This window comes from Eschrichtius robustus, chromosome 6 (genome assembly GCF_028021215.1).
Source record: "Eschrichtius robustus isolate mEscRob2 chromosome 6, mEscRob2.pri, whole genome shotgun sequence".
Lineage (NCBI taxonomy): Eukaryota > Metazoa > Chordata > Mammalia > Artiodactyla > Eschrichtiidae > Eschrichtius > Eschrichtius robustus.
Window position 1 is genome coordinate 32,649,671 of NC_090829.1, and position 8,048 is coordinate 32,657,718.

Sequence of the window (8,048 nt, forward strand, 5' to 3'; positions counted from 1 at the left end):
CAAAATATTCCCATTGAAATATTGTAAAAACACATTACCCATAAAGGATTCGTTTTCCTACCTAACATTAGGCTTTAAAATATTTTTTCATGCTTTGTCTTTATTATCAATATTTTTAAAATGTCAATGTAATTTTATAACTGCCTGATAACAGTTACTCTTCTGAATTTTTTCATCAGAAAAGCCTGCAGAAAGGGTCTTAGGAAAGAAATATTTGCTTACCTGCAAATATTAGCAGATAAGCTTAGCAACATATAATTTAATTGCAATTTGTATTTTAAGCATTGGTTTTCACTTGTAAAGATGAAATTCAATTTGCCTCACACCTATGCCAAGGAGTGGCAGGGGTAGACTCTTTTTAATAGTACAGTGAAATATTTTGTGAAACTATAAGCTCTTACATATATTTTTTAACCAAAATGTTAAGTAATTTTATAGCACATTTATCTTTTTCTTTTTTTGCTCAAATCTGTCATGTGGTAACTTAATCCTTAACAGACTAAAGAGACCTGCACTGAAATTATGAGCTATTCCGTTTGCATTTTGTACTAGGTGATTACAATCACAAACAATAAATAATGGAAATCCTTTCTGCATTTGTGGTTTTCAAAGGAAATAATGTTGGATTTTTGTATCTTGTCTTTTATTGGCTCCCTAGTATCTTCAGAATCATGTCTAAACTACTTGGTCCAGCATTTTTCAATCTGGACCCACCTATTCTTTGTGCATTCTCTCTCGTTGCTTTTGTCACAATTTATACCCTCCAGCCAAAGATAGCTACTTCATTTCATTATATTTAGAACTTTCTTTACTGGGTACACCTGGATGCTCACCCTTGTTTTTTCATGCCCGCATATAAAAAAAATCTAAGCCTTTATTAAGGTCCATCTTATCTGTCATGTCATCTTAAAGCCTTACTTTTAGATCTTCTGCTCCCAAAATCTGGAAATAAATCTGCCTACCTCTAGGGCTTCAGACTACTTTTAAGTACTGTTTTTATAAAACACATTATTTTTGGCCTTATATTATAGTTGTTCAGATTCAAGTTAACTCTTAAGTCTGCTAATGGAAAAACCATATCTAATTTTTTAATTTAATTTTTGTTGTCTTCATAGCACCCAACAAGGTACATTTTAAACGATTCTTCATTATGAATGAATATCTTATAGAACAAATCTGAATTCAATGTTCCTTTTGAGGGTGCATGTCAAGCTATTTTCTGTCATCACTACTTTTATAATGAATGCTATTTTATATGAAGGATAGAGTGTCTATACACAAATACATGTGCCAGCTGCCATTGCCTTGTCCCTTATATTTTCCTCTATACTTTTTAGCATAGTTTTAATGGATGCTTAAGATCTGTGCCTGCTAGTTCCAAATCTGGGTCATGTTGAAGTTGGTCTCCATTGATTGCTTTTTCTCTTTAAGTTCTTTAAGTATGGGTGACAATTTCCTGTTTCTTCCCATCTAATAAATTTAACTATACTCTGAACACTATGGATAATACCTTGTGGAGACTCTGGATTCTGTTATGTTCCATTGAAAAGTACTGATATTTTGTTTCATGGCTGAACTCAAACTCCAAACTCTGCAATCTCAGTTCAGATATTTAAGCCAGCTTAGAAACTAAGCTGTTTAGAATCTACCCAGCACATCCATAATTCAGAGGTCAGCTAGAGACTTGAGCAGAGTTTATACACAAGATGTATATAAACTCTTCTGTAGGATCTTCCGCCACTTACTTTCCAGATGCTGAGTTCATCCTGAACTTGTCCTTTGCTTTCTCATGCCAGATAGACACAACAGGTTTCTTTCTGGATTTTAACAACCCTGCATTGCCTGACAAGGACCTGCACCACGCCACAAGCTGTTTAAAAAGAAAGATCTTCACACACTTAACCTTGGAATATCATGCTATTTTGAAACTTGAGTGATATAATATCCATTGGTGACAGTGGTTTTTCCCAGATGCCAGATCTAAGTGGAAGTACTCATCAAGAGCACAGTGGTTAGTCAGATCTCTTGGGTTCAGCAATCCAAGCAGGATGCCATGAAAAAGAATCTGCAACAGAAGAGGAGAAGGAAACATGAGCATATTTATGAGTATAAATGAGACATATTCCAGGGGCCTTACAAAAATACATACCCGGGCAGGATTTTAGACATACTGAGTAGGTGGAGCGCAATCAAGAAAAAGCATTATTATTTTATGATTCTATTCGCACTCCCAAATCGGTGGACCTGGAGAAAGCCTTGGCATACATATACAAATTTTCTATATAGAGAGATAAATATATACATATTTAATACATGTAACAGGAAAGTAAACTCATGACATCAATCATGCAATCACTTAGTTCCTATGAGACATTTTCTCATTAAACTTTGTCTATACCAGGAGACTGATGAGACTTAAACTGAGATGTGCCTTGGATTCTAAACACATTTAAAATAAAAATAAAAATCATATTATGTATTATGTAAACAGGTAGAATCATGTGGCAGCTTGCCACTTGTATAAAAAAATACTTATTCAACAAATATTTCCAGTGTTTGCCAGAAATTTTGTCATTGGTTAAGCTATGAATAACAAATATTTCTTGCCTTCAATTAGCTCCTGGTCTTATAAGGAAAACAGACACGTAAACAGACAGGAGTAAGTACAGGGCAAAAATAGAGATGTGCCCAAATTGCTAAAAGTGCATGGAATCATTCTGTCACAGTAGGTTGGGGTGGGGAATGATTTGGAGGTGACACCAATCTTGCTGAGGGCTGCCATGTGGAGGGGGGTGGGTGTGCGGAGGGCAACAGAAGGGGGAGCTGAGGCATAAAGGCATATGCCTGGAAGGTAGACATTTGCAGGCAAACCCCATGAGGGATCAATTCTTGTCTAAGTGTGCATTTTTAGATGAGACGGTCAGTAGTGTCTTTCTGGAAGTAGAGAAACCATACACGTATGCAAAGCTGTTCAGCTTGCAAGGCAGTGTACATGGAACCATTCAAGAGTTCTCCAACTAGGACTTTTCCCAAAAGGGTTATTTTAGGGAGGCTTAAACAAAGACAGAAAATAAAATTTACTCAACAGTTAAATCATTAATTTGACATACTTTGCCCTGCTCTCTTTCTTTCACTGCTCTACCAGCTCTGTCACTCTTATCCCAGCCTCCTCTTTCTTAAATATTGGTCTTCTCAGCTCCCTGCTCTTTTTCACTCTTTCCCTCCAGAAAAGTTCATTGATTTATGTCTTATCTCTGAGCTTAAATTGATTCCTGTGCCACCTCTACAGGGAAATTTGATTTTACCTTCAAATCTTATTTCAAGATTTTATAGATACCCTGTCAATAAAGAGACATATTTTAGAAATATTGGTATCATATTAATTATGGCATCAAATAATTAAATCAATGAGATAGAGTGTCACACTTTATCTGTTTATAGCAATGTTTCTCAAGATACATAAAAAGAGGATTGAGATCAACATTACCTGCAAATCTCTCAAAATACTTTTTTTTAATTTGTGAAAAATTTCGTGCCCCTTCTGAGGTAAAGGAATTGCTTTGAATGTCTGTTCATTCTCAGAGAACCTCCAGTGTGCAGCCTCAAAATGTTAATGCAACAGTACAGAAATATCTACCCCAGTATCAATTATAGCAAGCAACCTCATTTTGTAACTATGGTTTCCTTTATAGAGATCACAGATAAAATATTCAGTATGCAACACACATAATTTTTTGATTTATCAGTCTAGGTGCAATTATCAGTAAAATTTATATTGCTTAGAAATAGTTTCTAATCTTTTTACTAATTATTGTTTATAATTACTTACAAAAAGGAGGAATTTTGTTTTGGTCTTGTAACTAACTACCCAGAGCTTTAGTACCCATTACTCTATTTCTGAGTCACATAGTTCAAAACAGTTATTGGGAAACCCCATGATTTAATTTAGACAGCGTTTAAATGTTTTAAAATATTGTTAAATCAGTCTGACACAAATAAATCAATTAAATAAAATAAATAAATAAAAGACCATACCCAGTACCAAGGTTTACTAATATTTTCAAGGTTGTGGGCAGGCAAGGGGCATAAGCAAAGCAGGGAATGCTCTGGAACATTGAGAGCACCTCCCCAGGTCCTTCCTTCTCCCAATGGAAAAGCCCTCTGACCCAAAGTAATGGATGAGGTATCTAAGAAAGTTTGCAAGGCACTTTAGATTGCCATACATAGATGTTGTATGTCCTAGATAGTTATAGCACATGTTACATTTCACAGGGAGCCATGCTTCATAAAGCCAGATTCTAGCTTTATTCATCAATATGTCAATCCTAAACCATGGGAATTCTGCTAAAAAATATTCCATAGATAAGCACTCTCTTATGAATAGCATTAGTCTATTTGCCAGGAGGCCCAATCACCACGTTTACAAAATTAGACCAGGACGTCGCTAGCCTTTTTCTTTCCTAGGTGACTCTCCACTTACCAGAACAGGAGAGAATGAATCATAGGCATCTGTTTGAAATACTTTCTTCCCAATCCCTGCTAGGTGATTTGAAAAGGAGTTGTGGAGTGCCCTGACTGTTGTTTTCAAATTCGGTTCCAGTACACTCCTGTTAAGTCAGTTACAGTTTGTAAATATCACCAAACCTGTGTTCAGTTATCAATAGTATAAACTTTTCATACTCAAATCACATATGGAATCAAGTAAGAGTCAAAAATCTAATTTATTTTCAAATCAGCATTACTTAAATAATTTCTATTGCACAAAGTACTTCTGAGTAAATATTTTAATTTGTTAGAACATTGCACTATTTTATGATTGCTTTTATTGTTGTTTAAGGACTTATGATACAGACTCAATGAGTTGGGAAGAAATATCAGTTCTAAATGTTTGCCTATTAATTAAGAAAAGCATTATTCAGTTCTAAATGTTTGCCTAGTAATTAGGAAAAGCACTTAAAAATTTTTTTTCATCTCTGTTTTTTCACATGTTTGGAAGCTTTTGTAGAGTAATGAAGATGAAGCTGATAAAATGATACCTAAAGGGCTTATGTAAACCTTCAAGTATAAGTTATAAATATCTTGAAATCTAGATAAATAAAATGAAGAGCTAAATAACCTCAATAACATCACATCATTAAGCAAAAGTGGGAAGTGTTAGGATGATCTTGGAAACAGAATAAAAGTTTGTAAATTTGGCAGTAATTTGGTTATGTAGAGTATGGGTAAGAAAAGGGGATTAGAACTTTATTTTTTATTGCATCCAGTAACTGTGATATGTTGAAAAGACAAATGATCATTCATTTTGCTGAATCACTGAATGATCACTAAATAGATGATTGTAGATATATCTTGTTTATAGAATTGAAATGGTTTTCTTGGGAAACATTAGTCATTTATACTTTTAGCATGTATTACTCAAAAGTTTTTCAGAAAGAACAAATATACTTGGTTTGTTATCTGGCCTTTCACAATTCAGAATGACTTCATTTTTAAGAAATCCTACTTCCCTAAGATGGTACTTAAAACTATTTATATACCTAAGAATGCTTAGCAAATATTTGTTCATGATTCTATGGTCTACAAATAATGATGAAAGACATCGAGTATTTGCTTTTTAATTATTCTGAAATTTTTAACTCTTTATGTTGGAACAAAAACAATAGTAAAATGAACTCCCAATGTTCCTGTCACGTAGCTACAATATTTATCAAGTTATGGAAGACCTTGTTTTATAAGAACCCTCACCTTTATCATATTGAAGTAAATGCCAGGCATCATATCATTTAATCCATAAATGTTAATATTTATCTCTAAAAGATAAAAACTTATTTTTAAAATAGTTATATCATAGAATGGGTTACTGATCTCATGTTTTCACTTCTACTTTATTATAGAATTACCCATTTATGACCTTTACCATGTGGCTTTACAGTTCCATCTCTGTGGACAGAGTTTGTGTCCTCACCTGTAGATGTTGAACTTGGCCATGAAAATAGCTTGAAATGTTAGTGCTCATGACACCAGCAAAGACTGCATAGTGCTGTGTGATTAAGTCTGACCTCTGTGCTCCTGTCATCTGTCTTTAAAAGAACATGAGATCTAGGGAGACTGAGAGACTCATGGAACACATTTGAACACAAGCCCATAGACTTGTGAGGCAGAACTGCCCAGACAATGCACAAATATTGGGGAAAGAGAAAGAAATATGTGTTGAGATTTGAGATTTTGATGCAATGATTGCATCTACAATTATTTAACAGTATTTTTTTTACTATCATTGAATATCAAATATCCAGTTTTAAAATTTCCAATTCTGTCAGAAAATGTGATATATATCATAAAGTGTATAATGTATACATATACACAATAAGTGTATAATGTGCATATGTGTGTATACACACACATATATATACACACACATGTATGTGTATATATATATAATATAGTGTATGTGTGTAAAACAAATTCTTTTTTACTTTTAAAACTAAAATTACACATTGTAATTGATTAATGTCTCTAAAATGGGTAGGCATCTTCTCTGTATCTTTTATTTTATTATAATTTATTTGTTGAATAAATTAGGTTGCTCATTCTGTAGATTTTCCTGTGGTCTGCATCTTGCCAACTACATCCTTGTGACTGCCATTTAACGTGTTTCTCTGATTACTGAGTTTCTTATAAATTGGATTTTCAATCTGGAGGCTTAATCAGTTTGCTGCTCACTTTTTACTTGGATGCTTTTGCAAGACTACTTCATAAATGCTGTTTTGTTCTTTCATCAAGAGGTCTGGTTCTCTCTATACTGTGATGATAGAGGCCATTGACCACGAATGAATACATTCACTAATTCTTTGGAGAACTGAAATATGGTGATATCTAAGTCTAATATTCTTTCTTTACTTATTAACTACAATACTTCTATAAAGAGGCGCATTACACATCTGCTATATGGTTACCCAGGAGTAGCCAAATACATATAGAAGAGAAAGGATAAATGCTTGTTCTTTTCCTTTATTTACCAGTTCTAAAGATAATAAGCTGGTTTCCTAGCATCCTCCAATATTGAGCTATAAGCTTTTTTTTTAACTATTATTAGGAACTCATAGATTTAAACTATGTGATATGTTTAAATTTATTATAGTTATATCCTTGTTTATGGCCAAATTATCCCTTATTTGGCCACTGAGAAATTCCTCAAGTGGGCTCCTGAGTACTTTTGGTATGATTTTTTTTTTTTTAAGATTTTTTGTTTTTGATGTGGACCATTTTTTTGAAGTCTTTATTGAATTTGTTACCACATTGCTTCTGTTTTATGTTTTGATTTTTTGGCCACGAGGCATGTGGGATCTTAGCTCCTCAACCAGGGATCGAACCTGCACCCCCTGCATTTGAAGGTGAAGTCCTAACCACTGGACCACCAGGGAAGTCCTGGTATGATTTTTTTTATGTCTTTGATAGTTTCCTTGCTATTTGGTATGCCCATCTTGCACATTTCGTACCACTAGAATCAGCCATTTTCCCAAGGAACTCTCATTCTTTTTAGTGAGACATAATATTTCAATTGAGTGCTAATTGTGTATTTCTTCTAGGTTGCTTATTTTTCCAGAAATTTTCAGTGGACAATATTTTTAAGGTAAAATATAAGAAAAAATGTTTAAGATAAAATACATCATGAGTTTATACTGTCTTCTTTCTCCCATGCCACGAATCCTGATTCTTAATAACATAATGATAAACTTAAATATCATATAATTTTCTTTTTTTCTAGCTTATACACAAGTCCCAGATTGTCAATATCAACACTACCACAAATAGTATGATTTCTAAAATCATTTTAAGATATATATTTTACTTTGTTATTTTTGTCCTTAAAATATACCTACTAAAGATGTATAATCTATTACTACATTTTAACGTCAGTTTTGGAATAGTTTCTCTCAGCATAGTTATATCAACAACTGGATACACTTTTAGGTTCATTCTTTGCATTTTAGTATAAGCATATATGGTAAATAGTCTCCAAAGATGGTCTCCATCAGTTCTTTTCT